Below are 14,462 nucleotides of genomic sequence, written 5' to 3'. Positions count from 1 at the left end.
TGATAATCAGAATATAGACAAGCAAGTATTTCAACTATTTCAACCGATTTCTTGGGTCTTCAGAATGATTTGATATTTATCTAGCTGTATTTGAGAGAGGAAGCAAGCTTAGGGTCACCCTACTCCTCCACCATCTTACCTCTCTCCCCTGGAGAGCAAGTATTTCAAATGGACAAGGGAAAAGTAGATTATTCATTAAGTGTCTTTGGGATAACTTACAGTCTAGGTAATAAAGAAGCCAGTGCTCACTCATTTCACCAAAATAAATTCCCTAGAGATCTAAGATTTAAATATAAAAAAAATATAAAATTTTGGAAAATGGGAGGATTGATAGATGCGTGTGGGTGATATAAATCTTTAAAGAAAATAGTGACAGACTTCACCACATAAAATTTTAAAATGTTGTCAGTAAAAAGCACCACAGAGAAAGTTAAGGAAAAACAACATTATTTGGAACATACTGACAGACAAATATATTTTTTAAAAAGATGCCTTACAACCCAACAGAAAGGTGAACAAAAAATATGAAGAGAAAATGTGGAGAAAAAATTAAAAAGCAATAAATACACGTGGAGGTGATCAGCCTCATTAATAATCAATTAATACAAATTGAAAAAGTTTTTTCACATATCAAACTCGAAAATATTCCAGGGATGATTTATAAAGTGTTTTTTAATATATGAAGAAAATATGCCTTTTTTTGCAGAAAGTATAAATAAGCACAACCTCTTTGGAGAACAATTTAGGCATATCTAGCCAAATTTGAAGCACTTCCAACTCCATGACTTTATCATATATAAATAACTACCCATGTATGAAAACGATGTGTGTGTGCCTTCTTATGTAATGGTGTGTGCATATACATATTTTATATATATGTATAAATACATATAAAAACATATGTATACACATATGTATCCATATACATAGTGTATACATATGTATACAAATGTTCATTGCTGCATTGTTCACAAAAGCTAAAAGTAAGAGAAGATTGATTTAGTCTTCTTTGACTCATCCATACCATGGAATATTATATAAAAATAAGAGATGAGGGGCGCCTGGGTGGCTCAGATGGTTAAGCGTCTGCCTTCGGCTCAGGTCATGATTCCAGGGTCCTGGGATCGAGCCCCACGTCGGGCTCCTGGCTCAGCAGGGAGCCTGCTTCTCCCTCTCCCTCTGTCTCCCCCCACTGCTCATGCTCTCTCTCTCTCTATCTCTGTGTCTCAAATGAATAAATAAAATCTTTAAAAAAAAAAAAATAAGAGATGAAATAGATCTCTCTGCATTCAATAGAAAGATACACATGGCATATTTGTTAGTTTGAAATACATTCTGCAGAACAGGATGCACAGCATGATCTGATTTATGTTCTAATTAATATTTACATGCATTCTCCTTGATATACAGCTATTTTAAACTTTAGTATGGACAGGAATTTTTTCCTTTAAAAAAGGACAAATATTGCTTTTTAAAGTGAGCTAGCTAGCTACATAGATTAAAAAGTGTTTCTTAACTTAGTACCCAAAATATAGTCTAAATGGACTACCATTATCAAAAGATTACAATATACTAATACACATTACACATTTAAACATATATTGCACAGTTCAGAAGGCATCTCTAGAAACTTTAATACCTTAAGTCAGATTGTGAGAACATCAGTTTTTGTTAAGTCACTGACCACCATAGTAGTGAACTGGATGGTTGGGCAGGATGTGTATGGACATAGTGAAAAAAAAATTTATTGAATAAAATTAGGATAGCTTCTATAGTTTTTCTTTCTTCCTAACCTACTTTATTTCTCTCTCCTTCTGTCTCCTTTCCAATATTTATTGCACACCTACTATAAAAGTCAAACCATATGAAATAATTGACCTGTTTTTGATGTAGAATAAAATCCATTCCCTATGATTCGATCTCATAAACTTTAGACAATCTCTATTATACTCCAATATGGTGAACATTATTACTCCATTTCTCTCTTTCACTTTCTCTCTCTCTCTCCCTCACACACACACACACACACACACACACACACTGAGCAAGTTACTTAAACTTCAAAGAATTTATTTTTTTTTACTTTATTAAAATACTGAGTTTATTTCACAAGTATATTTTTGTCTCCCTACCATTTCTGTTTGTTTGACCACCACTGCTATTATGACATTCCACATATATCTAAAGCCAAGCAAGGGTAAAATTCCATTTTTAAAAACTAAACAGACATTTTGGACAACACATTTTTGGCAATGGGACCTGGACAATGTTTATCAGACATGGTAGGGAAAGTCCATGCTCTGCATTATAAAAAGGACAGCCAAATATCAACTGTTACAGAAATGAAATAATAAAATGGAAAATTTTAACAAACTACCTAAAATATTTCCTTTAAGAGACTTCCTTCACTGCCAGCGATCTTGAATAGCCTCCCAGGTCAGTCATCCGGAAGCAACTCTTCACATAATTGATGAACTTGCCTTCCAAATTAGGAAGAGAGCCACATTTTCTCCATATTTGTTTGCATTTTGGCTTTTATGTCTTCTACAGAACTAGGTTCTTTTGGTGTGTTAGGAGGTTTTTGGGGGTTTTTTTTGCTGTTTTTTGAAGGATTCTTCACCTTTTGATCTTAATGTTAATGGTTTTGAGTCTTTTTAATTCTCGTTTGATTTTTGTGCATTTTTGGCTGGAGTATTATACTTACATTTTTTTTTTTAAGATTTTATTTTTATTTATTTGATAGAGAGAGAGCACACACAAGCAGGGATGGAGTGGGAGAGGATCAGAGGGAGAGGGAGAAGCAGGTTCCCCGCTGAGCAGGGAGCCCGATGTGAGAGGCTTGATCCTAGGACCCTGAGATCATGACTGGAGCCAAAGGCAGATGCTTAACCGACTGAGCCACCCAGGCACCCCTATACTTACATTTATTTACTCAAGCTTTTCCTTTGCTTCCTCATTATCAAAATCATCATCATCATCTTCATCATCATCTTTATCAGCTGCAAGTTTATTTTTTTCTGTGGAAACTTGCTACGACTTCCAGGAGCAGATCACTTTCCAGGTATAGTGAGGGGCTTCACATGACTTTGTATCTTCGTCTACAGCCACTAAGCGCTGTCCACTAATATGTGCAGACCCTGAACCACACTTAACCATAAGACCAAAGGTGGTGTTATTTCAAAGCCCTGAGGGAAACCACCCAGCTGTATGGACATTTTCAAAGTTGCCAGTAGGATGTAATTGGACTGCCTTCATAATTCAATGCCTCTGCTTCAAAAATGTGCAATTGAGCCTTTGCACAAACCCCTAACCTGATTGTTTTTAAAGAAAACAGGTGTTCATTTTCATTATTATCCACTTTCAAGTGATAATCTTTGTTGGCTTTTATTTCAAAACAGTTCTTGGGGCTGGAAGTCCGAGACCAAGGTGTCCGCATGGGTGAGTGAGGGCCCTCCTCCAGGGTGCAGACTTTTCCTTGTATCCTCACGTGGTGGAAGAAGCTTCCACCTCAAAGAAGGTAAATTTCTTGTATAAGAATATACAACCAGTCAGTGCTAGAACCCACATTAGAATGGGAAGCCTGTTTGACACCAAATTACAAATATTTTATCTTATTTAATGCTGTGTGTTTATTTCATAAGTAGTTTGTATTTCTTTGTATTATTGCAGATTATCACTATTTTTTTTTAAAATCAATCACTCATTCTTTGTTCATTCACCATTAATTGAAAGCTTTCTAGTGGTATGTCGGTAAGTGTTTAATAATCTGCTCTCTGGGGAAAAGTCCTCTCCCTGCCTAATTCTATGTTATAAATGCTCCCACCATGCCTTATATCAAGCTACCAAGGCAACACCAGCCTGTGCAATTTCTGAAAAATCTAACAATCAGCTCTCACACACCAGCATGAGTAAGACCAAGCACACACAGATCGCTTTCCATATACCAGTATGTTCCATGTACCACTTTGTTTGGCATTATGGAAAAAAAAAAATAAAGTGGTTTTTGCCTCTAGATAATCTAGGATCTAGTAAAAGAAAATGATAATCAACAACACAAATGATAACTTCTGGAAAAATAGAACATTTTAAAGTCTATTATCCTCTTGATTTTCTCATCTTTTAGATGACTATTTATAATACTGTTCCCTGTTGAAAGTTATTTTAATCCCTCTCAAAACCATAATATAGGTAATTAAAATTTGCCCTAGAGTTTAGGCAGAAAAAAACTGTAAATCATATCTACTTCAAAGCCCTTTATTCATTTCATTTCCAGTGAACAAAAATTCCTTAATGTTATTTCACCTTGTATCCTCCCTAATGTGACTTTTACTAGCTCTATAATGAATTAGAATGGAAGTAAATAGTAGTAACTACCCATGTTACATGTGATAATTACTATAATCATACCATCATCATTCTCTGTATTGATGTATTTTTCCTACAACACATCAAGAAAATTATGTACTTCTAAGATGATGAATGACTTGCAACAACAATTCAGACAGGTATTATGATGACAGGTAATAGGATAAACACAATTTTCCCTTGAAATAGAAACACCACGTGGTCTATATGTTGGCATGTGTAGATTTTGTGCTTAAAGACACTCTTTAAATTTTGCAGACATTAAATGGGAGCTGTGATTAGGGTAAGCCTAATGACATTGACAAAGGGAGATGCTTTAACATGGTTTCTCCCTGAAACACTCTATGTACTTCATAATTTTAAAAAATGGTCCTTTTTATGTGAGAAAGCCTGTTTCATATGCCAAAAATGTTGATGACTTAAAGGCAGAGTAAGTGAAAAATTACTAAATAATTTTAAATGTCATTTTTTAAAAGATTTATTTATTTATTTATTTATTTATTTATTTATTTATTTGGAAAGAGTGCATGATGCGGGGAGGAAGCAGAGGGAGAGAGAGAGAGAATCTCCAGCAGACTCCGTGCTGAGCAGAGAGAACGATGTGGGCTTCCATCCCAGGACCCTGAGATCATGCCCTGAGCCAAAACCAAAAGCTACCAGGTGCCCCTAAGTAGGTGATTTTAAGTACTTGAACTAAATTATTCTCTTGTGTAGGTAGTATGCAGAAGAAAAGATTTTATAAAATCTTTCATGTGAAAATTGCTATTCATTATTATAGTGCCAACAACTCAACACTGAATCTGACACTGTAATATGAGAGAGACAAAGTTTCTGCAGAAAGACGCAACTTATTTATTGATATAAAACCATCTTTCCATCCACAATACCAAAGTGCTCTTTAGCAGCAACATATTTATTATCAGGCTGCTAGAAATGTATATGTACACCAACTACTATGCTGAACAACTGGTCTTAAACATGTGTATTACTGGTTTTTAAAAATTACACAAATTTTGCTTGCCTATGCATTTATTTAAAAGTATTAACGATAATCAGAATAGTTTTTGATACTGTTTTTGTCTCAAGGACAGTTACTAGGAATCCAACTGTCACACTGGAATCTGAAAAATTTTCAGTATTATAAATTAATCTGAATTTTAAAAATGGTAATCATTTAGGTGATTAGGACAGTTATGACCAGAAAATGAATGCAATCTTGACGTTTTTTCAACAAACGTGTCTTGAGCTATTTACTGTTTTAAATCACACTAAGTGGATGTTTATATATAAGGAATAATACTTGACCTTGTCCTAGACAGAGCCTTATACAATACAGAAAAATAAACAAATATTTATAAGAGAACATGATGATGATTCATTGCATGTAGCTACAAGCTGAGATAAAAACATGGGGGAGAGAGTAGGTAATGAAAGGCATGACTTTTGAAACTTGAAACATAATAAGATTTCTATCAGAGAAGAGTGGAATGGTCATTCAATACAGAAACAAGAGGTCAGCCAATATTCTCCCTGCTATTAAAGGCTCCAGTTTTCAGTTTTGGGGCACAGATTTATAATTGAGCATTTCTGTGATGGGTCATATTCTTTCAATCTTCTTTTTATGTAACTTCATGTGGGTTGAATTTTTTGTATTTTTTTTTAAGATTTTCTTTATTGAGAGAGAGAGAGCATGTGCAGGGAGGAGGGGCAGAGGGAGAGGGAGAAGCAGACTCCTCGCTGAGCAGGGAGCCCAATTTGGGGCTCAATCCCAGGATCTGGGATCATGACATGAGCTGAAGGCAGATGCTTAACCGACTGAGCCACCCAGGCACCATGAATTTTTTTTTAATTTTTAATTTTTTGTATAATTTACTCAATATTAAAACAAAAAGCTTCTATCCTAGTGATCTGTCATTTACTTTCACACATATGAAAAAAAAAAAAAAGCTATGTTCCATAGCAAAATACATTAGCTCTGCCCATACCAACAATTGGTGGTGGGAATCATGAGCAAACATCACATTTTGCTGAGTTTGGGTTTAATTTTGAAGTATTTAACTCATGTTGTTATTCCTATGATATCCAGCAACTACAAAAGCATTAAGGATATTTTAAGAATATATATGAAGAGCATAATTATTATGGAAATGAAAGTTGAGATAATGAAATTGGAAAGTAATGAAATTGACAAATATTTTACATATGTATCAGATAAATCATTTGTGAGTGGCAGTAATTCAGAAAATCTGGTGGTGACTCATGCACAGGCTAACCATATGTCCTAGTTTGGGACAGGTCCAATTTATAGGTGTTGACTTTCTTATTTGGCATGTGTTCCAGAATTTTCATTTTTAAACAATGTTATTTTTTAAATAGTTGAATTCAAATGATCTGGTATAGATTTGGGAGTTCTCCACCTCATATTGTGAATTTCTGCTGTGATCTCTTTTAGTGCATGAGGTATTTAGTCTCATGGAACAGAGTTCTCACTTTAACTGGCAGTTAAGTTTAAAGACAAACATCAATACCTTCTTTTCCCAACCCTTTTCAAATGCAACATTAACTTAATTCTTGAAGGCATAGTTGCTGGGCTCTTGCTGATAAAATGAAGCACACTCAGAAATGCTTCAAATCTCTTGTGGAGTGGGGAGAAGAATTTGGCGCTGCCCCTTGAGGACTCTCTTGGTGCACCATCTACTTTTGCCATGGTCATAACCAGTCCCATTGTCCTGAGAAGTTCAAGCCACCAAGATGTCAGTCCCCAAGGCTGTGGAAAATGTAGGAAATACTGGAAGTGCATATGTAAAATTTGAGTGGGGAATAGAAGCCAAGAAGTCCTGCCTTAGCAAGTGAGAGAGTATTCTGATGTCTGTTGCCACAATGGTTGTTTCCTTGTTTTGTGGCATAAAATTAAAACTTAGTTTATTTTTTATTTCACATTAAACCATTTTAGGAGCAACAAATGAAAAAAGTACATGTTTAATGAAAATTTAATGATTAGATTCCTGCTTCTCAAGAAAGTTGATAATGTAACATTCACAAAATGTCATTATTCACTATCCACCATAGGAATTGTAGCAATATCACTGATCTTATTAAAACTGGAAAACTCAAGTCTTAAAAAGCACCTCCATGGCCTTCAAATGCTATAGTTAATTTAAGATGCCTATACTGGAAAATAAGGATTTAATACATACAGCAACAAAAGATGTATTTATATAACATTCTATGCAACGTGACTTTTTAATTAGATCAAATTACTATTCTTCTAAATTAATCTTGCTCACTTTTAATTCCAACTTTTCATGTGCAAGAATAAAATATAAAGTGATAGCTGTTAATTTATTATCTTGAATAACAGAAGAACTCTGGAATTAGTTAAATGAGTCTAGTTTTATATCAATATTGTTAGACTCATCAAACAGAAAGTTAATTCCTGTAGTGGTTCCATTTTTTTTGTCGTTGTTTCTGTCAATTCATGGAATCAAAGTAGAGCTATAAAAAATTTATTATGTTTGTATTAGGGTTTTCTAGAGAAACAGAACCAAAAATAGAGAAACAGAACCAAAAGATATATATTCATCTATTTATCTATCTATCTATCTATATATATATAGAGAGAGAGAGATTTTAAGAAAGTGACTCATAATTAGGAGTTTAGCATATGTAAAAAAAGTACATTCTCAATTAAAACTATTATGGTCTACAAAGATAGTCGATTGAAGATGTCAACAATCTCAAATTTATTAACCACAAAATGCAACTTTGAAAATTACATATTTTTGATTTCATATTTTTATGAAAAATAATTTATATAAGCCCATATCACAAATGAATATGCATTCTTCATAAATATACTAGCAATGTAGTATGAAACCAATACAAATAAGATTTTGATTAAAGTATGAAAATGTGTACTAAGAATAATTAAACTGTGAATGCTATTTTTTTACTATCCAGATAATCAATATAAAGTAGGATTATTTTTGCTTTAATAAAATGCATATGCTACTTTTATTTTTTGAAAGAATTTTATTTCTGAAAATAGTTTTTGAATATAATTATATAGGTCTACAAAACCAATAAATCCATTGTATTGGTCAATAAATATTAAAAATTATGGAATTTAATTATTTTAATACCCTTTTTACTTTTACAAATGACCCTATTTGGTTCATGAATGATATGGCCACATACTATGTGAAGAACTCTACCTCTAAACTAAAAATCATTAGTGCCAGACTATGCTAAATGACAAAATAAGTTAAAAAAAAAGTCGAAGTTTTACCTCCAGGATTGTTAATTATATCCAATGTCTTTTTTTTTTAAAGATTTTATTTATTTATTTGACAGAGAGAGACACAGCGAGAGAGGGAGCACAAACAGGGGAAGTGGGAGAGGGAGAAGCAGGCTTCCCGCCTAGCAGGGAGCCCGATGTGGGGCTCGATCCCAGGACCCTGGGATCATGACCTGAGCCAAAGGCAGACGCTTAATGACTGAGCCACCCAGGCACCCCCTATCCAATGTCTTATTAGCATACTGATAATTCAGGAAAAGTTTGGAAATTAATTTCAGAATAATAAACACAAGGACTGAATTGTTGCTTGAACTTCTTCTAACCATAAATATATTTTTATTGGTATTCTTAATAATAGTTCCTAATTTCTATGAAAATATATTATCTGTCAGGCACTTAAGTGCTTTACCTACCTTTACTCTAGTAACCCCATAAAGTATATACTACTTTTTTTATAAAGACTTATTTACTTTAGAGAGAGAGAGAGTATGCACGTGGGAGAGAGAGAGCTGGGGGGGGGGGCAGAGGGAGAGAACCTCAAGCAGAGTCCCTGCTGAGGAGGGAGCCCTAGCCAGGACTTGATGTCTTGACCCTGAGATCATAACCTGAGCCAAAATCAAGAGTCTGATGCTTAACTGACTGAGCCTTTATCCACGTTTAGAGATAAAGAAAATAAGAGGCTTGGCAGCAATTCCAAGGACACAAACACGGGATCTTTTGATGCAGCCCAGATGTGCATTCTCCCTATTTAGCATGTTCCTGGGAAATAACGCAACAGAGTGGTAAGCACTGAATGCGGAGTGTCTTTTGCCAAAGATAAACTTATCAAGGTTAGAAGGCTACAAGATGGCAAACACTACGTAAATCCTTAAGCAGGAGAAAACTGTGCATAGCTTTAAAATATCATGGGACCAGGAGGCTTAACCTGCTCTTTATTACTTTGAAAGAACTTTAAACTTACCATGTCTTTTGAGAACCAGCTGTGTCTATGAGTGCAAATGTCTCTATAATATACTGTTCAGTTTTCAGGTATGATTTCATGTGGGATGGAAAGGATTTGAGGTGGTTTTTCCTCTGCTACCTAGACTCATCTGACCTGGAAGGCTAACAAAATTTCCATGTGGGGAAAAGCAAGCTCATGACCAACATTCTGTGTTAGATTGCTAAATCCCCACTGGACTACCTCCCATTGGGCCAAAAGTAATGTTTCGTTCCCTCAAACCTCAAGAAGTCACTGACTACAGGACACAAAAGATAATCAGTGTATACTTATTGAATATTTTTAAAACTCACAACATTATTTGATAAGAATTTTTGCCCAAGTTTTAGCATGTAGAACATCCTCTGGCAAAGCCATCAGGATGTTTCAGATTTGTACTTACCCCACTGCTACAAGGTGCTCCTGATTAAACTTAGATTGCATTCTTATTAGCACTCACACAATTTAGTCCTTTGTAAAAATGTACGTTTCTATTTGCACTCTTCTTTTCTGAAGTCTTATCTCCTCTCTAGCAGCATTTACTCAATATCCCCTGAGCACTCTTTGAGCAATAATAGTACACAGAATGGGATTTGCCAAGCATGAATATTCCATAAGGATCGCAAGGATTCTGTAGTTCACTGACTCCACTGTCTTTGAAGGCAAATTTCAACATTAATACTGAGTTCTGTTCTTCCTTTGCAGAGCTAAACAATAGTAGTAACCACATACTTTGACGGTAATTTATATTCAGTGAAGAATTATTATTCATATAGGCTCAAAGCTGCCTTACTCATTTGCATTTGTTCTTCCCCTAGACTCTCAAAGCATGTTGAAAGAAGGAGTCTATCCTTCAGGTTATATCAACTAGAAAGATGTCAACAAGATAAAGAGAAAATTAATTCATGGATGACTTTAATTTAAAAATAAGACAATGACTATAGCTGGACTGGGATGTAGTTGAACATAAGGGTCAGATTATATGTGCCTTTGTATCCCAGTACATAACACAACACCTGGTATGTAACATTTGTTTGATAAATAAACATTTGTTGAAAGAAGAAACCATGGGTGGTCAAACTGTACCCATTGGGCTAAATCTGGCTATCCCTTATTTTGTACAGACCCTGAACACACTCGTTCGTGTTCATGTACTTACATAAGGTCTATGGCTACTTTCATGCTACGAAGGCTTCCTGGCCTACAAAGCTAAAACAAATCACTATCTGGCTCTTTATTAAAAAATGTTTTCTAATACCTGCATAGGAGAATGCTTGAAAAATGAAAAAAAAAAATCACTAGTCGTCTTTTCCATGAGCATAATTTTATGTAGTTACAATGAAAACATATAGGGGCACCTGGGTGGCTCAGTCCATTAAGCGTATGCCTTCAAGTTCAGGTCATGATCCCAGGGTCCTAGATCAAGTCCCACATCGGGCTCCCTGCTCAGGAGGGACTCTGCTTCTCCCTCTCCCTCAGCTGCTCCTCCTGCTTGTGCTCTCCCTCTCTATCAAATAAATAAATAAATAAAATCTTTAAAAACAAACAAAAAACAATGAAAGCATATACAAAATTCAGTATTTTACTTTTTATTTACTATATCATACACCTACTTTCCATGATGAGCCCGAGTTAGTATTCTGTTGCATAGATAGGTTGTATAACCATCCCTCCCCAACCCCAGTTTTCATGGTTGGGGGGATAAGGAGACTCATACACATAAACTGTAACATACTTCCAGCTCTGGCCCCCTCTGGTTCTGTCTCCCTTCCACAGCTGTACAATGTTAAAAAACACTCATTTAATTTTTTAAAAGTTAAAAATACTCACTTATTTAATTCTAACATATCTGAGGGCAGCAGAACAACCAGATTCTAAATTCTCCTCTTACAGTCAAAACTGAAAGACTCTGGGTCTTTGATAAACACCCATCATACAGCTCCTACTAATAGGTCTAGAGCTTCATGTTTTCATACTCAAAAATAAATAAATAAAATAAACAGTTGCCCAAAGAAGCCAAAGTATGTCAAGTTCAGAAATAAAATATAATAGAAAATCATAATGTATTTGGCTTTCTTAGCTTTTTACACTTGTAATCTGCTCACTGAAATGTTTATATAAATAGAATATTAATTTTATATTCATGTACTCATTCATACACTTATAAAAAAAAGCTAAATGCCTAATATGTGTCTACCATTAGGCTATGCATTGGAGAGAGAAACACAAGCGAGATGGATATTATACAGATGAAGTGCTTGATGATGAGTTAAACTCTAAATCCTGAAGATAAGTCTCACCAAGTAGTATTATATTTAAAACAAAACTCAGTATCATACAGGCCTACAGAAGCTGTTTTAGTTTTAGTTTAAATGTAATGCTGGTTCTGACCTGGTCAGCTGTATATTACGAGCTCCAATTATGTTCAAGCTTAGTGGTATGTAGGGTCTTGGACAGACAGACAGAACCATGAGTTTACTATTGTCATTGGACTGCTTAAGCAAAAATAAATCCCTTAGACTCCACGACAGCCCCCAAGTTTAAAAATATATTACTGTGTGAATAGAATGCAATAACTGTTGTGAGTGAGGGCAGCCGGACCCCATCGCTTCTCCAGTGCGTTGGTCTGTTCAAGTCCATTGAGACAAGCACATGTTCTTGGGATCACAAAGTTTGTATTTCTAGGAATTGCAGCTCGCTAAGAATGCCAGTGCCCCTAGTATCTATATAGATTCCAAACTAATTCCGCTAATTGGGTGACAGGAACAACTTTCTGTCAGGCTGTTTCACACAAGTTTAGTCCTGGCATTCCAAAAGACAACTGCCTTTCTCTCTTGACAGACGTGAAGAAGCCATGGGTCACTTCTACCTTTGCTCAGAAGCAAGGAAGTGACAACAGACACAGCACTTTGCATCTGGGGAAGAGTCTTTTTATATATCTCTTGTAGCAGTTGTGGGCAACAATCTGAAGGAAAAAAATGACGACGAAGAAAAAGCATACAGGAAAAGAATAAGCTCATATCCCTTTTGGCTGAGATCATGTATGAGTGAGGAGAGGGAAGGACAAGGATGTAGAGAGGCTACCCTTGGATCAGGCTGTTAGGCAAAGGCTCCTGAAAGACAGACCTATTGTCCTATCTCAAACAGTATGACATCCACCTTCTTAACTTTGTGCTGGTTTCTCTGGTCAGTGGAGCCCACTCATAAGGCTATGTCCAACATGGCAAAGCATGCAATATTCAAACACACTACTCAGCATACATTTTCTCTTGTTATGAAATATACTTTATGAATTTATGGGAAGCCTGTGCTATGTTAGGGGAATCCAGACCCCCTCTGTAGCATCCATAGCATCCTTTGTCTACCCTAAGCTACTCTTCCTTTTCATCCCCCTAACTGTGCCTGGGACTACAAGTGCTGCCAATAAAATGACCATTCCCTATTTAGTTATACCCTTGAGTCTCTCAAAGTTGTTATGACCCTTCTGCTAGCTCTACATTTACCCACGTGCTTCTTCAGTGAGAGGAAAGAAAAGGAGTTTAGACATTCACTTCCATGTGCTGCCTGAGTTCCAGAGACCAGCTCTGAAAGAGCCAGCTGTGGGTGCAAAAAATATAATCAAAATTCAATTTAACATGCTCTGGATTGGCTAACCACAAGAAGAATCTCAAACTTGGTACCCTATGTTTAAAATAATCAAACTGCAAGATTCAACTGTAGAATTTTATCTAATTGCTCCCTGGGATGTTTGCAGATGATATATACTTATGTCTCTCCCCCCAGATTGCCTCTCTTACCTATCTTTAAACTCTCATTAGTAATAACAACTATGATTTATCAAGTGCTTATTTTGTTAAGGATACTATTCTCAGGGCTTTACATGTATTAATTCAGTCCTCAGAGGAAGGTCCTCTCATCATTCCCATTCTACATTTTATGGCATGCAATCTGCAGAGAGATTAAATAAACTGCTCAAGGTCACACAGCTAGTAAGTAGCAGGGCTGTGTAAATCCAGGTAGTGTGGTTCTGGGGAGCCCAAGCTTTTAATGATTAAGTTCCTTTGTTAACCCCTGGCTCATTATGCGGCAGGAATCTTTATTACTGTGCCATTATTTCACTGAGGAAGCAATGTTTTCATGGTGTTGTTGGAACACATGTAGCAAAAATCTTACCACTCTCCACATTTTCATAAAGTACCATGACATTATTGAGCATCCAAATGCCAAGGAGTGCATAGTGAGTTATAAATGCCCTGCATCTCTCTTGTACTTTTATTGTATCAGGCAAAGATTGATTTGCACTACATTTGGGCAGCAGAATAAAATATATACATAAAAGAAACAGGAAGCCCTAAGTTATTAAGCTAATGAATGTGGGTGAAGTAACATGTGAGAAGATACTAAAGATGGAGAAATGCTATGTGTTGACTTGTATTGTCTGAGTCCTTTCAGGGACACTGACTCTCTTCTTTCTTACCATATAAATTATGTGATAATCACCCCCCATACAACTATGGTTTATTTTTCATTGGTGCTTTCATGACATTAACACATATGCCCCAATTTGTGGAGTAATTGTCATATCTATTATGTACATATATTATCATATCTCAAGCAAAATCAAATTTGCTATGGGAAACTCCATTTACCTTGTTTCTGCCTCCATTTACCTTGAGACTGTCAGTAATATATCACTCAGTATAGCATCTGATCTAAAGAGAAAGCAAAAACAAGCAGCCCCGTGTTCTTTCCAGAGTCCCTAGTAGTTAATCATATTCTGATGCAAATCTACTGGAGAATTTTTAAATGCCAAATCAAGCA

The 14,462-nt window shown here is 35.6% G+C and overlaps 1 protein-coding gene and 1 pseudogene across 2 annotated transcripts in view; both read right to left on the bottom strand.

The window, feature by feature from the left end:
- Window positions 1-14,462, bottom strand: part of DPP10 (dipeptidyl peptidase like 10) — a 1,381,541-nt gene that overhangs the window by 1,137,047 nt on the left and 230,032 nt on the right. The window lies entirely within an intron of this gene.
- LOC116630107 lies at window positions 1,195-4,835 on the bottom strand (annotated as a pseudogene).

The sequence above is a fragment of the Phoca vitulina genome, unplaced genomic scaffold (genome assembly GCF_004348235.1).
Source record: "Phoca vitulina isolate PV1807 unplaced genomic scaffold, GSC_HSeal_1.0 scaffold1, whole genome shotgun sequence".
Taxonomy (NCBI): Eukaryota; Metazoa; Chordata; class Mammalia; order Carnivora; family Phocidae; genus Phoca; species Phoca vitulina.
The sequence above is the reverse complement of the archived record's forward strand: the minus strand, read 5'-3'. Positions and strand labels throughout refer to the sequence as shown.